Genomic DNA, 23,388 nt, shown 5'->3' with positions numbered 1-23,388 from the left:
CCAAGAAGACCACCACTTGGAGGACAGTTCCCAGCAGGCACCTGACAACCCTCAGGGGAACCTGGGCAGATGGGGCTTCTTCCCCGCAGGGCTTCTTAAAGCCCCTGTTTCTCCATAGAGGTGGGGACCTCAGAGCCAGGCGGGTGGCCAGCAGGGCATTTCTGGAATGTTTTTGAAACCAGGCACTAGCAACAATGGCACCTCACAGAACCCCACCTTGGCAACACCAGATTGGGCCAGCCCCATTCCCCTAGTCTGGCTGGGAGCCCGAGGGCCGGGGCCTCCCGACTCCTGCCCATGTGTGTGGCTGTGGGCAGTTCTGTGATCCTGGGGCCTCATCCGTGACATGGAACTTCAGACAACCCAGGCCATGGCATGAGGGGATGGCAGGCGGGCCATGTGGGCTGTGACCATGGTGACCATCCGCAGCAGGGCCTGGGCAGAACCAGGCCTGGTCACCTCCCCGACCCAGCCTGTATGTCCCCATGTTCATCACAGCCGTGGTGACGGTGGCTTGAGGGTAGCAAGTTTAGCTCCCGGCTGCAGGCATTGGCTGCCATGACAACAGCCAAGGCCAGACTGAATGCCCAGCCCAGGTGGGTAGCAGGCAGGCACTGCCCCAGGGAGGGGGCTCCCCATTAGCAGGCACCGCTGGGCACCCAGGCACGGCCCTTCACCAGCCCAGGCGGGGCAGGAGGGGGCCTGGGTCACATGGTGCAACCTGGGAGCTGGGCACGCTGAGCAGCCTACACTGCCCGCTTTGAGCACCTGCCCAGCTCCCAGGAGAGAAGGAGGGGAACCATCAGAACCAGCAGACCTAAGGGAGACCTGCTCTCCCAGGCATCTGAAGACTCAGCAGGCAGGTGAGGAGCACCCCAGGGAGAAGCCAGAAACCTACAGGCGCTTTCCAAAGGACCTCAGCTCAGAATGCATCCTGCCAGCCTAGTGGCTATGCAGAGCCCTGTGCCATCTTATGCCCTCCTGCACAGCCCCTTGGGGGCTCTGGGCATTGCCGTGGTGCCCAGAAGGGGTGGGCAGGAGGTCAGGCCACAATCACCAGACCTGCAGGCAGACGAGGCGCCGGGTCCACGGATGGAGGCTCCCATCCCTCCCATCCCCCTGCCCCACCAGGAACTGCCACCAAATAGCCCTGGACCTGAAGGGTGGATCTGGGGGTGGAGGGAGCTCACAGGAGCTGGTCCCTACCCCGCCAGCTCCAGAACTCAGAGACAGCCCCGGGCCAGGAACTTTGCCCTGTCTGGCAGTGCTGCAGCCAGGCCATTCACATGGGCCTGCTAGATGCTGGCAGCTCCCAGGCCTCCCCCAGCAGGGCCCAGGGAGGATTTGGGAAGGCAGCCGTGGGTCAGCACCTTGGGGACTGGGAGACGCTCAGGTCACACTGCCTTCATGTTGGGGCCGGGAATCCCCAAGGAACCATGCAGACTGGAACCCCACCCTCCAGAATCAAATGCCCCACCAGTCCACCCAGATGAGCAAAGAAAACAGGTTATCCACATTGGGGCGTGGTGACGCTGCACAGCAGCGTGGGTACCTCACAACCTTGTCTGTGCCTTCACTCAATTCCCCAGTGGCGAGGCACTCTGTGAAGGCCGGGGAAGGGCCTTCTCAGTCTAGTCTGTACCACCCACCAAGCTCCTGCCCTGCCCTGAGCCCTGGATGGGTGCCAGCATCCCTCTGTTCTCCAGTAGCCGGTGACGTCCCCATAGCACTGGGAACCCGGGGGCAGGGCAAGGACACTTTAACCCTATTTTACAGACTTCTGAGAGCTGCTCAGGACAGAGCCTGTGTAGGCGGGGGTGCTATCGTAATTTATTTTTTGAGATAAAATTCATAACGCATGAAATCCACCATTTTAGTCTTTGTTTTTTTTTTTTTTTTTTAGACGGAGTCTCGCTCTGTTACCCAGGCTGGAGTGCTGTGGTACGATCTCGGCTCACTGCAACCTCCGCCCGCGGGTTCAAGCAACTCTCCTACCTCAGGCTCCCAAGTAGCAGGGATTACAGACGCCTACCATCACACCCAGCTAATTTTTGTATTTTCAGTAGAGATGGGGTTTTGCTATATTGGCCAGGCTGGTACCAAACTCCTGACCTCAGGTGATCCACCCGCCTTGGGCTCCCAAAGTGCTGAGATTACAGGCGTGAGCCACCAGGCCCAGCCATTTTAACCATCTTAAAGTGTACCCTTCAGTGTTTTTAATATATTCACAGTGCTGTGTAATCAACACCCCTAATTCCAGAACATTTCCATCACCCCTCCCACCAGCAGTCACTCCGCCCTCCTCCCCCAGCCCCTAGCAACCACTAGTCTGCTTTCTGTCTCTGCGGACTTGCCTGTTTGGGACATTTTTTATGAATGGCCTCACCACGTGGCCTTCTGTGCCTCGTTCCTTTTGCTTCTCCTGGAGTTCTAAAGGCTCGGCCACAGCGCAGCCTGGGTCTGTGCCCGCTCCACTTGTTGGCTGCTTATATTCTACTGCAGGAGTGTGCAATCTTTTGGCTTCCCTGGGCCTGGGCCACACTGGGAGAACTGTCTAGGACCACACATAAAATACACTAACACTAATGATGGCTGATCACCAAAAAAAAAAAAAACCCTCATAATGTTTTAAGTAAGTTTATGAATTTGGCCGGGCACAGTGGCTCACGCCTGTAATCTTAGCACTTTGGGAGGCTGAGGCAGGTGGATCACTTGAGGTCAGGAGTTTGAAACCAGCCTGGCCAACATGGCAAAACCCCATGTCTACTAAAAATACAAAAATTAGCAGGGCATGGTGGTGGGCGCCTGTAATCCCATCTACTCGGGAGGCTGAGGCAGGAGAATCACTTAAACCCAGGAGGCGGAGGTTGCAGTGAGCCAAGATCCCACCACTGCACTCCATCCTGGGCAACAGAGGGAGACTCCATCTCAAGAAAAAAAAAAAAGTTTACAAATGTGTGTCGGGCTGCATTCAAAGCCGTCCTGGGCCACGCTGCGGGCTGGACAAGCTCGTTCTACCATATGGGCCTGCCACATTTCGTTTGTCCGTTCCTCAGCTGACAGACATTTGGGTCATTTCCAGGTCTGTCTGAATTTTATTCTCAGGGACCGAGCCAGGGGACTGTGCAAGGATGAAGGGAGAGCTACACCTTAACCGTCACCCCACAACTTCTGTTCTCCCAAGACCCCATCACGTACAGGAGGTTGAGGTCCTACCAGATGCACCCTTGTGGGAGTCCCAGCTTTGTGTCCGCATGTGTGAAGGAATGGAGGGGGCAGGAGAGGGACTGGGGGTGGGGAGGCCTGGGAGTCCAGGCCAGCATGTAGACCGTGGGGACACAAGGCAGGTAGGCAGAATCCACACCTTCCAGGGTCTGTCCGGGCTGTGCCAGGCTGCTGAGGGAGGATGCTGGGCAGGTCAGGGTGGGAGGGAGGTCCCAGTGGCCAGGGGAGTTGGGGAGGGACCCTCCAGGATCCCCGACAGAGAGGGCAAAGGGTACCCCCCAAGGGCCTGAGAGAGAACCCAGAAGGTGAAGGTGGCATCAGAGATGGGCCTTAGAGGACAAGAAAGATTTCTGAGCATTTTTGGAAGTTCAAAGCATAACCTGCATGACCTTGCACACAGGGCACAGGGCAAAGACTTATTTAATTCGCTCAGTGGGAACGGCAGGAGGCAAAGCCGGCTCAGAGGAGGATTCAGGGCGAAGTGCCTACAGCCCTTGAGAGCTGGCAAGATGGATTAAGATGGAAAGAAGAGGTGGGCTGTCGGTGGCGTGCAGGCAACACAGCCGTCACCACTCGCCATCTTCTCTGCCACAAAGAATCCACTTGCACCTCTACCAAAACTGTAGTTCACGCAGGATGTCAATGAGTCTGGGCCCCATTTGATCACAAACACTGGGGACTCACAAACACTGGGGACGCACATCCCCAGAGTTGGCCTAATTGATCCAACAGAGCAGAGTGGAAGAAGCCGCATCCAGACGGGGGTGCGGCTTGAGCAAGGGCCAGAGGCAGGAGGGCAGGCAGCGGAGAGAGGAGGGCAGAACTTCCCAGGGGTACACCCCAGGGAACTGCTCTCCGGAAAGGGCGGGCTCTGGGTGGCAGCGAGAGAGGAGGGCAGGACTTCCCAGGGGTACACCCCAGGGAACTGCTCTCCGGAAAGGGTGGGCTCTGGGTGGCAGCGAGAGAGGAGGGCAGGACTTCCCAGGGGACACCCCAGGGAACTGTTCCCCGGCTTCTCAGAAGTGCTTCAGGGCATGGACAGGCCTCCACAATCCCTAGTCCAGGCACGTCACGGAACCAAGTGCAAGGTGAAGAAGTGGAAAGTCCCCAAAATCCCCAGACGGGGCAGGAAAGCGGCCATGGGTGGCTGACAAGTGAAACGGTGACACCTGAGCCCAGATACCTAAAGCCACCGCCCAGAGGGGCCACCGAGGGTCACCAAGAATCTGGGATACCCACTGGCATCCTGAGTATCCCCACTGCTGCCCCCACCACTGTCCTTGACCTAAGTCAGATCATAGCCCCCTCTGCTCAAAGCCTCCAATGGCGCCCACATCACTCAGGAAAGCCAAAAGTCCTTATCGCCCTAAAGGCCCCACACGACCTGCTCCCTGCCCTCTGACCTCCTACCACTACCCCCTCCTCATCTGCTGCAGCCTCACCTGCCTCCCAGCTGTTCCTGCAACTTGCCAAGCACAGTCCTGCCTCCGACCCCTTGCACTGGCTGTGCCGGTGGCCAGGAGCATGCTCTGTCCCCACGTTGTCCGGTGCTGGCCCCTTCTTATCACTCGGATCTCAGGTTCAGCATCCTCCTGTTCCTCCTGCTAGCCACCGAGACCTGTCCTCCGTCCCCCACCCACGGTAGGGGTCATCTGTCCCCCTACTGGCAAACTCGTCCGCCTCTCTCCCCGCACAAGACAAGAGCCCGGCCACAGCCCCAATCTCGGCTCCCTGGTTCTGTGAGCCCCGTACACAGCAGGTGCTGGCTCAGTGGGTGTGTGAACACATTCGACTGTCCTGTGAGTGGGAGGAAGGCAGAGACAAGCATCCCCAGTGAGGGATGAGGATGCTGAGGACGGAGAAAGGAACACCCGCCAGCAGCCATTCCTTCTCACCCAAGCACTCCCAGCAACACAGTGACCAGGGCATCTGTGGATGGACCCAAAGTCACTGTTCGGGTGGTCTTGGGGAAAACTAACTCCGACCTCAGGGACCCGGAGGTTGGAGGGCCTGGAGGAAGGATCGTCTGCTGGGTGTCTAGCCAAAATTGCTTGGGGAGCCCCCAAGGAAGACACGACATGCCAAGCACCCAGAAAGAACTGGGGGCCACTTCTACATGGGGCCCACAGGACAAGGAGCCAGGCATGCAAGGCCCAAGGGACCTGGGTCCCCATTGCCTCGCTGCTCCCTCACCAGGGGGCCAGGGCCCTAAACAGTGCCAGAGAGGTCCTGCTTATTCCTGGGGCAGCCCCTGCAGCCCTGTTCGTGACTTGTCTGTCCCTGTCATGAACTGTGGGCAGCAGACCGGGAGTGTTGACTGACCCATGCCAGGTCCCCAGGATCAGACACAGGGTCAGGCCCAAAGCAGGTGCCGGTTAACGCTGTGGGATGAGGATTTCTGGCAGTTTAAATTACTTCTTGAACACTCCTGGCAATGTAGACAGTCAGTGCCCAATGAGTGCTGCCAGTTGGTGGTACTTCCTGAGTGCCAGGCGCTGCTCCGTGCCCTACTTCTGCGCTCGCCCCATGGCTGCCTCCTCCTGGAGGCCCTCAGGGGATCCTTGAGGATGGAGCCCCTGCCTCTGCAGAGATGCTCTGCCTCCAAGCCTCTGCTGACTCGGTATCACCTCCCGAGGACCTGTCCATTCTGTCCATCCAAATCCCACCTCCCTGGAGGCCCATTCACCAGCCCACACTTACTGGGTACCTACTGAATACCATGGCTATACTGTGGGTCCAAGGGAGCTCACGAGGAGAAAGGTTCAGTTCCTGGCATGACAGCAAACTTGGCAGAGCAATCAGGAGCTGGACTCATGGCGGCCAGAGACCCCAGGACCCCAGGACAGGGGGAGAGAGGCCCTCAGCTGCCGGGGGGCCCTGCCCCAGTGGACCCTCCAACCCCATGAGAATCCCCTATCCTTGACCCAGTTTCTACCCGAACCCCTGAAAGGGGGAGAGGCACAGAGGCCCCGAAGATGGCCCACCTTGTCCTGCACCATCCATCAAGTACAGCAGCTCCTCAAATAACACTGTTGCTTTCAAAGTGGTTTCGTGATGATGATGATGAGAAAAAAAATCGCTTCCCATTCAGGGCCATTGCGTGGCATGTGCACGAGCTCCCCAGGTCTGTGCGGGTTTTCTCCCCGTCCTCCAGCTCCCCCATACCCCAACGCGGCGCACATCAGGTGAACAGGCGTGTCGCCATGGCCCTGGCTGAGTGGGTGTGGCTGTGCATGTGAGTGTTCCCCACAAGGGGACGGTGTTCTGAGCAGGGTCGGGTCCCACCTCGTGCCCAGAGCTGCTGGGACAGGCTCGGCCACTCATGACCCTGAACTGGAAAGTGGGTTGGAAAAATGAATGAATAAATGAATAAAAATTATTGCAAAATAAAAATTCATCAAATAGACACAGTCAGACGAATGCATGGCAATACAGGAAGCCACCACGTTTGTGACTGTTTGATTTTGAAGTGTGTGGTGGCAGGAGGCACTCCCGACTACGGTCACCGTGCAGACATGTGTTCCGCTGTCACTCACTGACCCACGGAAAGCTGGGGAAGCAATTCTCTTCCCTGTTTAATTCACTTTTCTTACATTATGTGTAGCTCACATTTACTTCAGTGTTTAATATTAGAAGTGTTTGGGGTCTTCATTTGAAGCTTGGTGATGTTTTTGTAACCAGAAGTACCTGGCAGGAACTTAACTCTTACCTATATCTATCAACTTATGGTAATACTAGTTTCCTTAAACCAATTTTCACTTACAACTGGCATCACTTTGCTTAAAGTCGCAGCTTCCAAGAACTTATGGATGACGTGACATGAGGACTCACTGTACACCGTACCCAGGAAAAAAGTCTGGGGTGCCCTGTGGCCAGCCTGGGCCCGGCGAGGCCCGGGACTCTCAGACCAGAGCTTCCCCCAACATCCCACAACATTCTCCCTTCTCAGCAGCATCGGCAACACCAGGGAGGGCAGTGCCACTGCACACACGGTGCCCAGCCTCCTCGGCCCTGCGCGAGGCCACTGCAGCCTTTCCTCTGGGGCTGCGTGCTGGTTGCATGCCCTCTTTCACTTACTGTCTCGTAACGAGTCAGGATGGAGAGGCTGACGGGGCTCATCCTGGGGTTGGCCCGGCTCTGCCTGTCTGACCTGGGGAGGTGGCTAACCCTAAGTCCTATCACTCCCTCCGAATCAGGGGCACCACACCCCAGGGCTGCTGGGAGGCTGGATGGAAGAACAGTGGCCCTGGTGCACACAGGAGGTGCTTGGGACCAGCCAGGGACCCTCCTGAGACATCTATTCCTACTCTGGACCGGCCGCTGGCCAGGCCCCCAACAAACAAGCCCCGGGGCCGCCTGCAGGCACCTGGATCCGCCAAAGCCCAGGTTCTCATGCTCACTTCCTCTTCAGGGGAGGCTGGGGATGCCCGCCAGGCCCAAAAACCCAACACACTCTCAGGGAGGGCTCACCCTAGAAGATCCTGTGTAGACACCTTCTAAAGGGATGGGAAAGGGGAAGCAGAAGCGGGGAGGGGTGGAGGGAAAGTGAGGAAAGAGGGGAGCAGGAGGTATGGGGGAGGGGAAGAGGGGTAGCCAGAGGCGGAAGGGCCATTCCCCAGCCTCCCCATGTGGGCGGGGGCAGGGCTGCCCGCCCCACCCCACCCGAATCCTGAAGGCAGGAGGCCAGGACAGGCGCGAGGCCGCCAAGAACACAGGGTGCAAGGCCCCACAGAGGTCACAGATCCCCCTGTGGCCAGGCAGGCCCTGCTGGCAGTGTCTATGGGAAAGGCCCTGGACCCAGCCTGCTACATTCAGGCCTGTCAGTGGGCACTGGGGTTGCCACAAATGCCAGGGCAGCTGGACCCATCCTGTGGAGTGGAAGCCCAGGCCCCTGAGCCTGCTCCAGGAGGGTCCAGACCTACAGGGTGACCTGGGGGAGCCCTGAGCAGGGCACCAGAGGACGGAAGGAGGTGGTGGAGAGAGGGGTTCTGCAGGGCCACAAGCACCCCGACTGGTCCCATTCATGCCCTCAGCTCCCGCCAGCTGCACCTGCCCACCTCTCCCTTCACCCGCCTCACCCACACCTTGCAGCCTCAGACCCGTCACCCAGGGCGGCCTCCAATGTTCCCAGAGGCTGCACCCTCTGCCGGCACCCCTCTCCCCATCTCCCTTCTCCTGGACACCTCAGCTGCTGCCCAGGTCTCCTCCTCCAGCCCCAACCCAGGGTGGCTTGTGTGATATCAGGAGAGGTGTGGGATCCCGGGAGCTGGAGGAATGGCCCTGACATCACGCAGGCCACCCTGGGCTGAAGCTGGAGTGGCCTTGTCTGTGCCCCGAGACTGTGAACTTCATGGGACTGGGCCCTGCTGTGGCCACAGCGGGGAATGGGTAGGTGACTGTGTGGATGGACAGATGGATGAGCTCGGTGAATGGTTTGGTCCACGCTCCGGCCCACGTGCCCCAGCGCCCCGCTCCACCTGCTGTTCTCTGAGCTCCCTGCCCCCGCATGCTTTCCTGGGACTCCACGGCACAGACCTCTGAGCCGATGGCTGTCCTCACAGGCCCGGGGCCCCTCGGGACGGCCCTTCCGGTGACTTCCTGCCAGGGAGGCTGGGGGAGGGGTAAACAAGGCCTCCAGATGGCTTCCTGTGGCTGGGCAGCCGTGGGAACAGCCCGGCCCAGGGACGCCACCAAAGGAGGGGAGGGTGGGAGCAGGGGCCGGCCAGCAGTATCCATCAGCAGAGCATCTGCTGACATGGACCTGCTGCCCTCTTGGAGCCTCCGACATGGCCGGGGGGGATGTGACACCCTGTTTACAGAGGGGGACACTGAAGCACAGGCAGGCAAGTTACCCCAAGGCCAGCCGCGAGACCCCTGAGCCCATCAAACCCAGTGCCCTCCCCTCCACACCAGAGGCTCCTGTCTCTGGCCTCATCTGCAAAGGAGCAGACGAGCTGGCTGGCTGGAGGCCACAACACCACGATGTGCAGGTGTGCAGGTGCCAGCTCGTCTGTCTTCCGTCCCAGCACTGCCACTCCCCAACTGTGTCACCTAGCAGAGTGCCAGCCTCAGACACCAGCTTCCCTCCCTGGGAAACAGGGCAGCCATGGCAGCTGCCACCAGGGGACCCTGAGGTTTAAGGATGTGCCCTGGGTGAGCTCCGGCTGCCGGCCCAGAAGAGGCTCGCAACGGTGCCATTCAGAGTGATGCTGTTCCATCAGGTCCTGGGTGCCCAGGAGGAGCCTGTCCTCACCCGGCTTGCCCCTTCCTGGTGCCTCGTGCACGACTCCCTCTGCACCGTGATGCCATCTCCTCCCAAAAGCCCACCCTGACTAACTGCTTCCTGCCCCACCATGACTTCTAAGTCTTGGGGACACACACTCCAGGAAGGGAACTGCCATCTCCAAGTCTATCAATCTCTAGGGAACTGCCGTCTCTAGGTCTGTAAGTCCTACTCATCCATGGGATCTCTTTGGGGTCACGACCGCCCCTCTCTGCCTACTGTCATCCCCACAGGGCCAGTGTGGGCCCGGGCAGCCCCCAAGAGGTATGGGGAGGCGGGAACTACACAGCAGCCAGGATAGGGACGAAGCGGGTGGCAGGACACACAGCCGGGCACCAACCACCCTCCCGTCTGAGCCAGGGTTCTGCCAGTGGGCCAAGAAAGACTCACCCCGGTGCCGAGATGCACATCCTGGCTGTCCACGGCCTTACTTAGGAGAGCCCATCATGGGGGTGGGGGGATGGCTGGTTAATAAGCATCTGGCCAGACCCAGAGACCAGGGTCCAAGGGTGCCATCGGGAGAGGACCCCAGTCAACACCCAGGGAAATTTCAAGTGACACCGCAGAACAGCACCCGAGGCCGGCCTGGTTCTTGTGAAATGAAGCAGAAGGCCAGAGCGACTGCAGCCACGTGTTCACCGGGCCGTTTGAATTTTCATAATGAACATGACCAAATGTGTGACTAAAACAATAACCACGTTTGGGCTGGGCACAGAGGCGGGCCGGGCGCAGCGGCAGGCCAGGCGCAGAGGCGGGCCGGGCACAGAGTGGGCCAGGCGCAGTGGCTCACACTGTAATCCCGGCACTTTGGGAGGCCGAGGCAGGAGGATCCCTTGAGTCCAGGAGACCAGCCCAGCCAACATGGTGAAATGCCATCTCTACAAAAAATAGCTGGGCATAGTGGTACATGCCTGTGGTCCCAGCTACTCAGGAGGCTAAGTCAGGAGAATCGCTTGTGCCTGGGAGGCAGAGGTTGCAGTGAGCTGAGATCGTGCCATTGCACTCCAGCCTGGACAACAGAGTGAGACTCCATCTCAAAAAAGAGAAAACAATAACTACATGTTTGAAGTGTTATTTAAATGTCACCTCTCCCCTATGTGAGCTCCTCGTGAGTCCCGTAGTGCTGCCATTGCAGGTCCCCAGGCTGCCCCAAGAACACAACCTGGCAGGTGGGGAAACTGAGGCACCCGTGGGCAGCCCTCTGCCAGGTCACAGGCCTGGAAGAGAGTAAGAGGCGTGCCACCACGACCCGGTCCATCCATGGCAGTCACCGGCCCAGAAGCAAGCAGCTTGGCTCAGCTGGCTGGGGCTCACCCATCTGCTGTGGGGGCTGGGGTCTCCCCATTCTCCAAACACAAAAACTGAGGCCCAGAAAGGGCAGGAGCAGGGAGAGCTGGCAGAGCCAGGGCCAGGCCCTGTAGCTCCCTAGGGCCATGCAGAGGGGACAGGGAGGCCACCGAGGGGAGGGGCAGCCGGGAGCCCCGGGCACCCCCAGGGACCCCCTGAGCTCCACACGGCAATTCCCAGCAGATGGGCCTCTGGGCAGCTGGCCAGAGGGAAGCAAAGCCCGGGAGGAAGGGCCTCTGCGGCTGACCCAGGACGGGGAGATTAAAGGAGAAGATGTTTGCCTTGGCAGGGGCCCCAGGACCAGGCGAGCCAGAGGAGGGGGCCAGCGTTCCAGGCATCAGTAGAAGATGCCAGAGTGGGGGTGGCAGGAGTAAGAGGTACCCGCTCTAGGGGCAGGGGCAGAGTGGATGAGCAGGGAAAGCACACTGTGTGCCGCAGCAGGGGTGGTGACGGGGACCTGAGGCAGGCGGGAAGAAACCCTGGGTGGGGTGGCGGGGAATCCTCCAAGCCCTCCCAAGCCTCTTCCAGGAAGCCTGAGTCACAGGAGGGCCCCAGGGCCAGGAGAGCAGCCGGGAGCACCGGTCCCGTGGGAAGGGGACCGAGATGGGGACAGGGACAGGGCAGGGCCACCCGTCACCTCCTCTAGCTGGGCCAGGCCTGGCTTCGAGGTCTCCGTGGCGGGTGAGGACGAGGCCGTGGGAACAGGCTCCTGCAGCTCTCCGGAGGGACGGGGGGGTGGTAAAGCTAGAGAGACTGGGTCCAGCCCATCCTGCAGAAGGGGAAACTGAGGTCCAAAAGAAGAGCCTCCTGGACAATGACGTCATCAACTGAAGCATCGCCTGGGCAGCCCAGGCCCGGACACTGGGGAGACCAAGGCAAGCGTCTCCCCAGCCAGGCCCTGAGCACCCTCATCCAGGGGTGTTCAGCTTCCAGAGTCCGGGTCTAGCACATCCACCCTCAGCCACGGACCCGAGACCCTCCAACTCCCAGGGTTAGCGCCTCCCTCCTAATGCCCCATTTCCAGGACCCACCCCAGGGAACTCTGATCCCCCCAGGCCCTGCCCCACCTCACAGCCTCGCTCTAGAACATTCCCTGGTTCTGCCACTCCATGCCCCAGGATGGGAGTCAGGGACTTGAACCCTAGCATGCCGCAGTCTAGGGGGTTCCCAGACTCCCATCTGCCCACATCAGCAATGGTGGCTCCTGCAGGGGTAGTGGAATCTCCGGGAGTTGGGGGCTGTGCCTCAAACAGAACCAAGCAATCTGGGGGTGCTTCCCCACCTTACAACCACTCATCTGGTCCAGCCTCTTATTTGCAAGTGCAGAGCAGAGATGCCAAGGGATGTTATGCCCACCTCTGAGGGTCACCTAGCAGGAGACCTGGGCCCCACTGGCCCACTCCACCTCTCATCCAGCAGACAAACCCTGAGCACTGGCTAGGCCAAGCCCCAGGCAGAGGGCACAGAGGCCCTCTTCTCGGCCATCCCAACACCACTGGACCCTGACCACATCTTCCAGGGCCAAGGGCTCCAGCCTGGGCACCTCCAGGCAGGCCTCAAGCAGACGCCTCCCTCCCTGCTCTGCCTGCGCTGACTGTCCCACGTCCCGGTCTCGGCCCGTCCAGGACTCAGCCACACACAGCCAGGCTCACACATAATAAACGCAGGAGCCAGGCCGACCCTGGACAGAGAGCGGGCTAGTGGTGCCAAAGCCTCAGAACCAGGGGCAGCAGGAGGAGCAATGCCCAACTCAGGTCTAATTTCTGCAAAACATTTTGTTCAACTCCCTTCCAGCTCCGATGGGCAAGGATAACAGAACCTCACTGAACTATCCAGAAAAATCACTGCCTTTTATAGACAAGAACACTGGTCCCAAAGAGGTCAAAACCAGGCTCCACAGCCACTGAGGCACTCAGGCCCCGAGGCAGGGTTCTCATGCCCAGTACCCGCCCCCCCCACCTGCCTTGTGAGGGTTTGCAGGGGACGTGCACCCCACCTTCACCTTCTGACTCACTGGACTCCCAACTGAGGCCAGTGGGGAGCATGTGCCCAGCGTGGGGCAGCCAGGTGGCAGAGCTGTCATTGTTCTGTACTTGTGGTAGGAGCTGGGCATGGCAGAGGCCCTTCCCAGCAGGACTCTTGTCCTCTCCCACCCAACCCCAACCCAGGACAGGCCTTACAGGAAGATGTCCCAGCCCACCCAGGGGGCTCCATCCGGGTCACTGGGACCTCCTTCAGACAGCCCCCATTGCCTGGAGCCTGTGTGACCTCATGAAGTGACAGAGCCTCAGCCTCTCACTGTACAATGGGCGGACAGCCTGCCCTGTTGTCACAGGAACCTACCAGAATGGGGTCGGCACAGCCCTGCACACCCTGGCAACTACCTTCCCCAAGCCCTGGCTTCCCTGCCTGTAACACGGCTCTCACTCCTGCTCCAGGAGCCACTCTGGCCCTGAGGAGGCGGCTGAAGCCACATTCAACACAGATCAACCTGCGTTCATCCCTCTGAGCCCTCTGGGGCCTTCCAGCCTGGCTTTCTCCCTGGCCAGCAAAACAGCAAGGGAGGAGAGGCTGCAGGATCCAAGCCCCCAGCCAGCCCGGCCACCCTCCCAGCACCTGGCTCAAGGGCAGGTCCCAGAGAGTGCAGCCCAGGCTGTTTCGTTCCCTGGATCCTTCGTCCACTGTGCCTGGAACCCCAGCAGGCTCAGTGCACTCAGGGCCCGCACGTCAGCTTGTCTGCTCCGCACACACAGCCCATCAGGTTATGCGTGGTCTCGTCCCACGAGAGAAGGGTACACTGAGGCTCAGAAGGTGACATAGCCAAGCTGGCGTGGCCAAGTTAGCCTTTCCCGAGGCCACCTCCCCCCACTCTGTAGCCCCCATCCCCACCTCATCTCTTCCAGGCCCAATCATCAGCAGGTGCCCTTTGTCCCCCGTGTGCCTGTGGCACAGCTGCTCCACTTGGTGCCAGCTCCTCGGGGCAGGGCTTGGGACTGTCCTGTTCCCAATGGGCCAGAGCAGGCACACACAGTAGGTGCTCCAGGGTCGGGGGCTCAGTGAGAGAGGAATGCTGGACGGGCTGCCCGGGGCCAGATTCCATGCCACCTGATGACCTGGAGACAGGTCCTTAGGGCCACACCCTTGGTTGGAAGGAAGAGCCTCTCCTTTTCTAAACTACTTTTTGTACAATAGCCTTGGCGCAGCTCAAAAGATAAGTGAGGTTCTCAGGATCCTGACCTGAGGCGCCCCAAGGAGGGGAGACACGTGCACCCTCTCTGCCAGGTGAACTACTGGGCCATCGGAACCCACAGCTCTTGCCCCACCCGCACTGGCACCGGCTGTGCCCACGTAGCCCTGATCCCACTCGGCTAAAGAGCGCAGCTCTCAGCTGCCGTAGGTGGCTGCCAGGACCCTCCACTCTCTGCTCGGGCTCCTGGGTGGAAGGAAACACCTGTCTCTGTCCCCGTCCCACCTCCGGGAGGCCCCACCCCACCCGACCCCCAGGGAGGCCAGCCTAGCCAGTTGGCAGGCGTGGAGCACACCCCGGGCTGCCCCCAACCACACCCACCCCACTCGCAGCACACCGAAATCAGGCAGCCGCGATGCCACCCCGATCACGTACCTGTGCGAAATGCAGTACCTCCACCCGCGGCCCACAGCCACTCCCACCCAACTCTGAACCTCCTCCCGTGGCCCACAGCCACTCCCACCCAACTCTGAACCTCCTCCCGCGGCCCACAGCCACTCCCACCCAACTCTGAACCTCCTCCCGCGGCCCACAGCCACTCCCACCCAACTATGAACCTCCACCCGCGGCCCACAGCCACTCCCACCCAACTCTGAACCTCCTCCTGCGGCCCACAGCCACTCCCACCCAACTCTGAACCTCCACCCGTGGCCACGGCCACTCCCACCCAACTCTGAACCTCCACCCGCGGCCCACAGCCACTCCCACCCAACTCTGAACCTCCACCCGCGGCCCACAGCCACTCCCACCCAACTCTGAACCTCCTCCTGCGGCCCACAGCCACTCCCACCCAACTCTGAACCTCCTCCTGCGGCCCACAGCCACTCCCACCCAACTCTGAACCTCCACCCGCGGCCACGGCCATTCCCACCCAACTCTGAACCTCCACCCGCGGCCACAGCCACTCCCACCCAACTCTGAACCTCCACCCGCGGCCCACAGCCACTCCCACCCAACTCTGAACCTCCTCCTGCGGCCCACAGCCACTCCCACCCAACTCTGAACCTCCACCCGCGCCCACGGCCACTCCCACCCAACTCTGAACCTCCACCCGCGCCCACGGCCACTCCCACCCAACTCTGAACCTCCACCCGCGCCCACGGCCACTCCCACCCAACTCTGAACCTCCTCCTGCGGCCCACAGCCACTCTCACCCAACTCTGAACCTCCTCCTGCGGCCCACAGCCATTCCCACCCAACTCTGAACCTCCACCCGCGGCCACGGCCATTCCCACCCAACTCTGAACCTCCACCCGCGGCCACGGCCATTCCCACCCAACTCTGAACTGTGCAGAGAGGGCGGGGCTCATCGGCCCTCGGACCTTGCCCGGGTTCCTGCCTATGGGTCCTGCGAGCAGGTCCAGGTCAGAAGGAGGGGTGGGAAGTCTTTTTTACCTCACACATGTTCACCCGTGTGACCGAGCCTCACCACTTCCTGCCAGGAAGACCCATCATTGCTCCCATTTTACAGGTGTGGAAACAGAGGGGCAAGAAGTCAAGCATCCAGTAAGACACTGGGAAGCCAGGCCCTCCTGCCTCTAGCCCAGCCTTGGCCTGCTGCACTTGCTAGGAAACGCCACTGAGGGCAGGGAGGGGTGCCAGGGATCAGACGGAGTAGGTGACAGCAAGGGTGGCCAAGGTGGAGGTAGGGAGAAGCGGTGCTCTTGAGGTGAGAAGTGGTCTGGGACAGTGACCATCTGGTTACAGCCTTTGGTCAGGTTTGGGACCTTCATGGAACAAGGCAAGCCCAAGGTCTTGGGGGGCAAAAAATCACTGCTGTCTGTCAGCCCCAGGCCCAGAAGCTCGCCGCTCAGCCCCTCTGGCCAAATGCCACCTGGGCACCAACCTGGTACCCTTTCCACTCAACTCTCCCTTTCGCCAGGGCCTGCCAACCAGGGAGAGGCCTCCCCAAGCTGTATCACCGCCATCTGGATGTAACTCCCTAAGGAGGTCACGTGCATAGGCACTGGGCACCAGCGGACACTCTGCCCACCCTGGCGGTGAGCGCGAGGGCTCACACCAGCTTATGTGCCCCTCTCAGGCTGTGTGCACCTCTGCCCGAGTCCTCAGCCAGTAAAGTCACGTCTGTGTAGCTTGGGCGTAGTTACACTACAGAAATTGGCCAGTGCCAATTCAGGATTTAGTTAAGCATTTGTTAAGCGTGCCCTCATGTCATTTTTGAGCCCAGCCACCCATGGTGACTCCAAGACCTCCTCACCATCCAAACTGCCCACTTGTCTGAGAAAGAAGCCCACCCACCCGGCCTTCCTCCTGTCTCCCACGTCCAGTGCCTGACTGCATCAGCCAGCCACCCTCACCATGTCCTGGGCTGGTACTGAGGACAGAGAGAGGACCAACTGAGGCCCCCAGCCTTACTCAGGGCAGGCTTCCGGGAGGAGGGCAAAGGCAGAGAGGAGCAGGTAGCTGAGGAAACGACCTGGAGGCTGCGTCTCATCCCCGCCTGCATTTTCTTCCTCCTGCTGACTGCCTGTGGGGGCCTGTCCACAACCTGCCCCACTCAGCCAGCCAGCCATGCCCCGCCTCCAGGTCCAGCACTGGGCCTGGCACAGAGTAAGTGCTTGGCGAACATGTTGGGGGTGTTGAGGGGTGACCAGTTCCCTAGCGGGGCTATTTGGAAACAGTCCAGGAATTCCTACACAGGGCAGCTTCTCCTCCTTAGTAACCACAGTGAGGGGGGCCAGCGTGGTGATTGGGAGACCCCCAGTGGCTAATTCCACTCAGGTGACAGGCTCGGAGCCACCCATTGACAGCAGCTCCAACGCCCCCTTCACAGATGGGAACACCAAGGCTCTGCTTAGCCGTACAGGCTAGGGGTTGCACCAACTCCACCTTTCTGGGCCTGCATCTCCTCATCTGAGAAATGGGGTTGATGAACTTCTTGGGAGGATTGCAGGAACTCTGTGAAGCACCGCTCTGCACAGGGCTGCCAGGGGGCTTCTGTCTGTGTAAGGCCACAGGCACCCTGTGTTCAGTGACCTCCTCTGGTCTGCAGCCGAGGACACTGCTCCAGCCTGGGAACAGGGCCCCCAGGGTCCGCAGACTAGGGGGACGCCCAGCACTCACCATCATGAGCAGGGCACACCCCAGAGCCCGCAGGCAGAGAGAGGAGGTGCAGCACGTGCCTTTCAGCCTTGGCTGAGGGTGCCCGGGCACACACTGTGACCAGCTAGCCTGGACCCCACGCTGCCCTTGGAGCCGCTATCAGAGAGGGCCAGGGAAGCCTCCCTCATAAAGGGCTTCCCTTTGGGAAGCGACAGGCCAGGGTGAAACTGCTCTGCCCACTTGGAGCTAAGCATGCCACCACCCCACCCCGGCGGCCACCAGCTGCCCAGGGGCGTGTCAGCCGTCACCCGTTTAATCCTGAGGCACGTGGATCAAGGCTGCTGACCTGATTCTACCGGGGTGCTGCTTGAAGGGGTGAGGCGCCGCCCGAGTCCCAACACTGGTATGGTCTGAGCCGGACTCCACCCGGCCTGAGACCTGACGCTTGGCTTCCCCGTGACCTCCATTGACATCCACGACCCGCCCTGGAGGCACGGAAGGCTGTGGGGTTCCAGCCCTCCGAACTGTGCAGCTGAGGAAACTGAGCGCTTAACGGGGGTAGAGCCAGATCCTGGGCGGGACCCTGGCCAGGATGAACTCAGGGTAGGAGGTCTCCCGCGCACCCAGAAACGGGAGTGGGTCACCCCTTCCAGCCAGGGGTGTCCTGTGGCTCGCCTGGGGAAACAGCAGCCTCCTGGGGCTCGGCCCCGGCACGTGGTAGCCTCCAGGCCCACGTTCCCGCCGGAGCGGACGCCAGGCGAAGGGTCCCGGGACGCGCCGGCAGGGGGAAGGCGGCTGCCCTCCCGGCTGCGCGGCCCCGAGCCGTGCCCGGAGCGGGCGGCGGGCTCGCGCGCGGACGGCCCCCCACGCGCCTGCACAAAGCGCCGCGCGCCCCCGCCCCGAGCGGGCGCGGAGGAGACTGACCTGGCGGTCCGGGCGGCGCCGGCACGACGGGCGGAGGGCTCGGGACGCGCGCGCCCTCGTGCACAGGCGCGGCCGCGGCGCCGCCAGCTTGGGGCGCGCGCCGGACCCACCGGGTCACGTGGGGGCACGGCCCAATGGGAGCGCTCCCCACGCCGCGGCCGCGCGCTCGCCTGCCCCGAGGCCGCCCGTGGGCTGGGAGGAGGTGGCTGTGACCGCGCGGGCGGCCTCGGGCGCTGACCTTGGCTCGTGTACCCTGGCTCCTGTACCTGGCGGGCGCCTAGGCCAGGTCGGCCTGGGGCGGGCAGGCGTTAGAGGGGCAGTTTTGAAGCCCGAGTGAGGAGGCAGAGGGCGGGATGTGGACGAGGCCATGGAGTTGACGAAACTTCTGGAGTTCTCAGTTTCCCCCTAAGTCGACTGGGGCGGACTGAGGGGATGGGCTGGGGCGACAAGACAGCAGCCACCCGGCCCGGGTACTTGCGGTCAGACCGGCTTCGAGGCCCCCGGACCCCTGTGTTATCAGGACGGGTAGGGCGCCCACGGGACACGTGGTGCTCAGAAGAGCGGGAAGGCCTGTGGACGGGGCCTGCCTGAGCTGCACCACCCCGTGCCTCCAGGCTGCAAGGCCAGCCCAGGTGAGGGCGGCATCTCAGCCTCCAGCCCTTGGGGACCTTGAGGACATCCTCTTCTAGGTCAACCCTTCCTAGGGAGGCTTGCGGCTCCAGTTACTGGAAAAACCAGTGCTGGTTCATGCAGGAGGCCCCAGGACAGGGGGAAACAGAGGCAAGCTGGGGTCTCCCAGGGGGCCTTACCCACCCAGCCCTTTTCCATGCCAATCCCTGGGCCCTTGGCCCAGTCAGATGTTCAACTGCTCCAGTCCTGCCTCCACTTCCCCGAAAGATGCTCTTCCACCCATCCACCGTCAGCAGCCAGAGGGACCCCGGGAAGATGGGAGTGAGAGCCGCCTTCCTCTGCAAAAGCCTCCAGGCACCGCCTCACTGGTGAAGGCCAGAGACCCTAAACTGTCCCACGACCACCTGACTGGGCTGCCTCCCCGCCACCTGGCTGCCACCTCCCTCAGCGCCAAGCTCTTCCTCCAACCCAAAGTTTCCTTCCCAGCTAAGGGCGTTTGCACCTGCTGCTCCTTTTGCCTGGAAGTTCACCCCAGACTATTCCAGAGCTTCTGTCCTTCCCATTGCGTGGTCCCCATCAGCTGCCACCACCTCTGAGAGCTCAGCCTCCGCTGGCCCTCCTGTCTGTCAGCCCACTACACTCTCCACTCTGCCAGAAAGTCCCCCAATCAGTGACAACACAGGTCACGGTCCACACCTCATCTGGCTTGTCCCCGTGCCCAGCATCTGGCACAGAGCTGGTGCGTGCAAATCCTGGGCAGGTGGGTGAGCTGATGGTGTCCAGAGGCCCCTGGTCCTTAAGGGTAGGGGTGGGGATGTCTCAGAGGACATAACCTTGCAGACCCGGGTTCAAATCTGGGCTTATCAGCTCATTTAGTCCTCACACAGCCCATACTGGGAGGGCTAGTATTCTCTCTGTTTTGCTGATGAGGCACAGAGAATGTCAGCAACTCCCAAAGATTGCCCAGCAAGTTGGGAGTAAAGCTGGTACAATTCCCACATTTAACTGCTAAATAGGGTGTCCTGTACTTGGTGTGTTCAAGCAGAGATCCACACATGGGAAGGTCAAGGCAACATCCCTGGTGCTCCAGCTTTGAGGTCCTAGGAAAAAGGGAACCTCCCGTTAAATGCTTCTATTGCCGGGAAGTTCAGCACCTGTAAAAGCAGCCCCTTCCCATTTCATTGTGGCTGCATTTTAATTCTTATTTTTTAAATGTTTAGCTTCAGGCCAGGCACAGTGACTCACACTATAATCCCAGCACTTTGGGAGGCTGAGGCAGGAGGATCACTTGAGCCCAGCAATTCAAGACCAGTCTAGGTAAGATAGTGGGACCCTATCTCTACAAAAAATAAAAAATGAGCCAGACATGGTGTCATGCTCCTATAGTCCCAGCTGCTCGGGAGGCTAAGGGGGGAGGATCACCTGAGCCTAAGAGGTCAAGGCTAGAGTCAGCCCTGACTGCACCACCGCACCCCAGCCTAAGTGAAAGAGCAAGAGCCTGTCTCAGAAAAAAGCATGAATAAATAAATGTTTGGCTTCATCTAGCCTGAGCAGCACCAACTCCCCCTGCCCGTTTCATGCTATTTTCCTCCTCTCCTGCCCAAAATCCCAGAGAGGTTCTATCCCAGCCACCCAAATTTGCTGGGGTGAGTGGGCTCGCAAGAGGCTGGAGGGTCCTTCCTCCCCACACTCTTGTCATCCTGCAGGGAGCTGGGAGCAAAGGAGGAGACTCCTCCTTGCCGGATTCTTTTCGGTTCTCAGACATTCACCGAGTGCTGACCACACGCCAGGGACTTACACGCACCCACCAAGTCCACACTGAGCCCTGCAGAGGAACCCCTGACACCCCCGTTTTGCAGATTAGGAAGCAGAAGCTAAGTGAAAACAGAGTCAAGATTCAAACCCAGTCCTGGTGAAGCCAGAGCCGTCCAACTGCTGTGAGTGGAAGGGCCGGGCATGAACAGGCTTGGGGAGAATCCTGGGATTTCATAGCCGGAAGAGAGCTCAAAGTGATCGTGTTTGACAGAGGAGAAAATGGGGCCTCAGAGACGATGGCTGAGCCTTGAAAAGGTGGGGTTAGAAACCAGGCCCAGTCTTCTGAATTCCAGACTCCAGAATCTCCCCCAGGATTGAGGTATGTTCCACAGAAAGAATCCCAGCTCCACCTACCCCAGTCACTGGACCTGCCCTGCCCTGGAGGCATGGCCAGGAGGAGGCCCCCAGCAGGCAGGGGATTGCTGGAGGGGGCGCCGACCGTGCAGGACGGTCTAGACGGTGGTGAGGCCCTCTGGGTCTGGCAGGATTAGCAGCTTAGCTCCAAGGAGGACAAAGACGAGGTCAGCGCTAAGTGGATTTCTGGAAAGCCTCCTCCAGCCCAGCAGGGCCCTACAGGAGGGGCCCAGGCTAGGGGACCTAGATCTAGCCACGGAGGGCATGGGTGGGCTAATGGCACCAGCAGCAGCTCTTGAGCCCCCATCACTGCGCTGCACACTTTCACCTCTCCTGGCCTCAGTTTCCCCATCTATAAATGTCATGGTAACAGCTCCAACCTCACAGGGCTCTTGGGAAGACCCCACAAGATGGTGCCTGTCAAGTGCGGCGTTGCTTCTGCCTGCGCAGAGCAGGTGCTCAGTAGATGTCTTTATGACTGTCTTTTGAATCCTCCTCCAGCCCTGAGGGTCAAACAAGATTAAAAAGAGCTTGTTGTTTAGTGGTAAGTTAGGTAAACAGAAGCGGGGTGCAGGAGTATACATCTAAGAAGAGAGTAAGTGTGGGGAACAATGCCCTCTGGGCCACCTCACATCCCCCCTGTGCCCTGATTTCAGTGGCAGTGGCCCATTCTGAGCGAGCTTGGACCCTCCTCCTCAGTGCCTGCCTTCCTTGTGTACCAAGTCCTGAAGGGCAGAGGAGGGCCAGCCCTCCGCAGTGTGGCCGGGCTGTGGTGGATACACCTGCCTCCCATCTGCAGAAGGACCTTCCTCAGGTGTCCGGCACACTTCCCAGGAGGTCCTGAAACCAGCTGAGGCCTCGATTACACACCTGTGTTGGCTCCCTCACCTGGTCATCACAAATAAACCACCTGCGCCCATGTCCCCATCTCAGGCTCTGCTATCGAGGGAACCAGCGTAAGCAGCCATGCCCCTGATGCGAAGAGGAAGTAGGGCTTGAGGGAGGCCAGGACTCAGGGGGTTGGCATGCAGGAGCTGCGAAGGTCATTTTCATGTCCCTCTTTCCCCGAGTTTCATGAATGCAACCATGCTACTATGATGATGCAATTTTTGTTTGTGTATTAGTGGTGCCTATGAAACCTGCTCTCTCTGTGCATCTGTGGTCAGAGTTCTGAGTGACTGGGCTGGGCGGTTCTGTCGGGGGTCTCATGAGATGCAGTCAGATGGCCAGGGTTCCAGACGTGCAAGGGCCTGACTGCGGCTGGGGGTTCCCTTTTGGAGCCCTCTCACTGTCCCAGCTGGCCAGGCCACGCAGGTTATTAGCTGCTGCCTCACAGTCTTCCTCAAGACGCCCCTCTGTAGGGATGCTTGGGTGTCCTCCCAGCACTGGGGCTGGCCTCCCCCATATGGAGTGACCCAGGAGAGCAAGACACGTGTGATCTGGCCTCATAAGCCACCCAGCACCACCTCACTGTGTTCTGTGGGGCACCCAGGCCTGCCCTGACTTGGCATGGGCAGGGTGGGGCGACTTCCTGAGCCTGCAGCCGGTGCCGCCTGCAAGGATGAGGGAAGACCACTGGAGGCTGAGCTCCGGCCCCTTGGGGGCTGGGGTGGGCGTAGGGCAGTGTCTGACCTGGACTTCTGAGACCACCAATGAGGTAGGGTATGGGAGCTTAGTGGGACACTGAGCTGGGACCACTGCACTGGTGGGGCTCCCCTAAGCCTGTATGCTCTAGCTGTGTGGCCCATTGACAGCTGAAAGGGCTCCTGGCTCCCACGGCTCCTGTGTTTGGCAAACTTTCATTGAGGACCTGTGCCAGGCCGCACTGGGACCTGCAGTGGGAGTCCCCTTAGACAGTGCCCCAGCTACCATACTGGGGGCACCCAGGAGGCACGTCCCAGGCACCGCATCTGAGCAGGGACCTGCCGGCCAAGCATTCTTCCTGGAGGAAAGGGGCTGGCGCTCAGCAGGCAGGAGGGGCGCCTTGGTGGAGGGTGGATGGGGGAGTCAGCAGGGACCCTGTGGCCTGGTGCTAGGGTCCCAGGCAAGAGCTGGGGTGTCTCCTGGGGATGACGGGGCCTCCCTGGGGGTGACCGTGGCCAGGTGTCCCACCATACACAGCCCTGCTGGCCTCAGCCCCATCTGGCACCTGCCATTGCACTTGTGACCCCCAGCTCCCGAAGGACCACCGTCCATAGATGCTCCCGCCAGTGAGGAGGCCGGGACACCCACGCTGCAGCGTTGAGGATGCCCGGGAGGGTCGGGGCGGGCGGGCCTGCGGGGAGTGGGCCTCAGGCACGCCACACGGGCGCCCCCTCGTGGGGCCTGTGGGCAGGGCTGCTGCACGGGGTGCGAGCTGGGCGCAGGTCACGGGCGCTGCCCTCAGCCAGGTCGAATGCTCTGCTGTTGCTGTAGGGCGATGTTGAACATTTTTGAATGAGAGGCCTGCATTTCCATTTGGCCCCGGGTCCCTAAAATTGCGTGTCAGGTCCTGCCTGCA

At 60.5% G+C, this 23,388-nt stretch overlaps 1 protein-coding gene across 5 annotated transcripts in view; it reads right to left on the bottom strand.

Annotated features, from left to right (window-relative positions):
- The window catches only part of PTP4A3 (protein tyrosine phosphatase 4A3), a 44,291-nt gene extending 26,090 nt beyond the window's left edge, over positions 1 to 18,201 (bottom strand). The window contains exon 1 of one of the 5 annotated variants that reach the window (XM_077942283.1): positions 17,512 to 18,201. The gene's annotated coding sequence lies outside the window, so the exon portion shown is untranslated. Of the gene's footprint in view, positions 1 to 9,898; positions 10,105 to 17,511 lie in introns of those variants that run through there. The other 4 variants (XM_015146084.3, XM_077942287.1, XM_077942288.1 and 1 more) reach the window with 4 other exon arrangements.
- Between the last annotated feature and the right edge of the window lie 5,187 nt (positions 18,202 to 23,388).

This window comes from Macaca mulatta, chromosome 8 (genome assembly GCF_049350105.2).
Source record: "Macaca mulatta isolate MMU2019108-1 chromosome 8, T2T-MMU8v2.0, whole genome shotgun sequence".
Lineage (NCBI taxonomy): Eukaryota > Metazoa > Chordata > Mammalia > Primates > Cercopithecidae > Macaca > Macaca mulatta.
The sequence above is the reverse complement of the archived record's forward strand: the minus strand, read 5'-3'. Positions and strand labels throughout refer to the sequence as shown.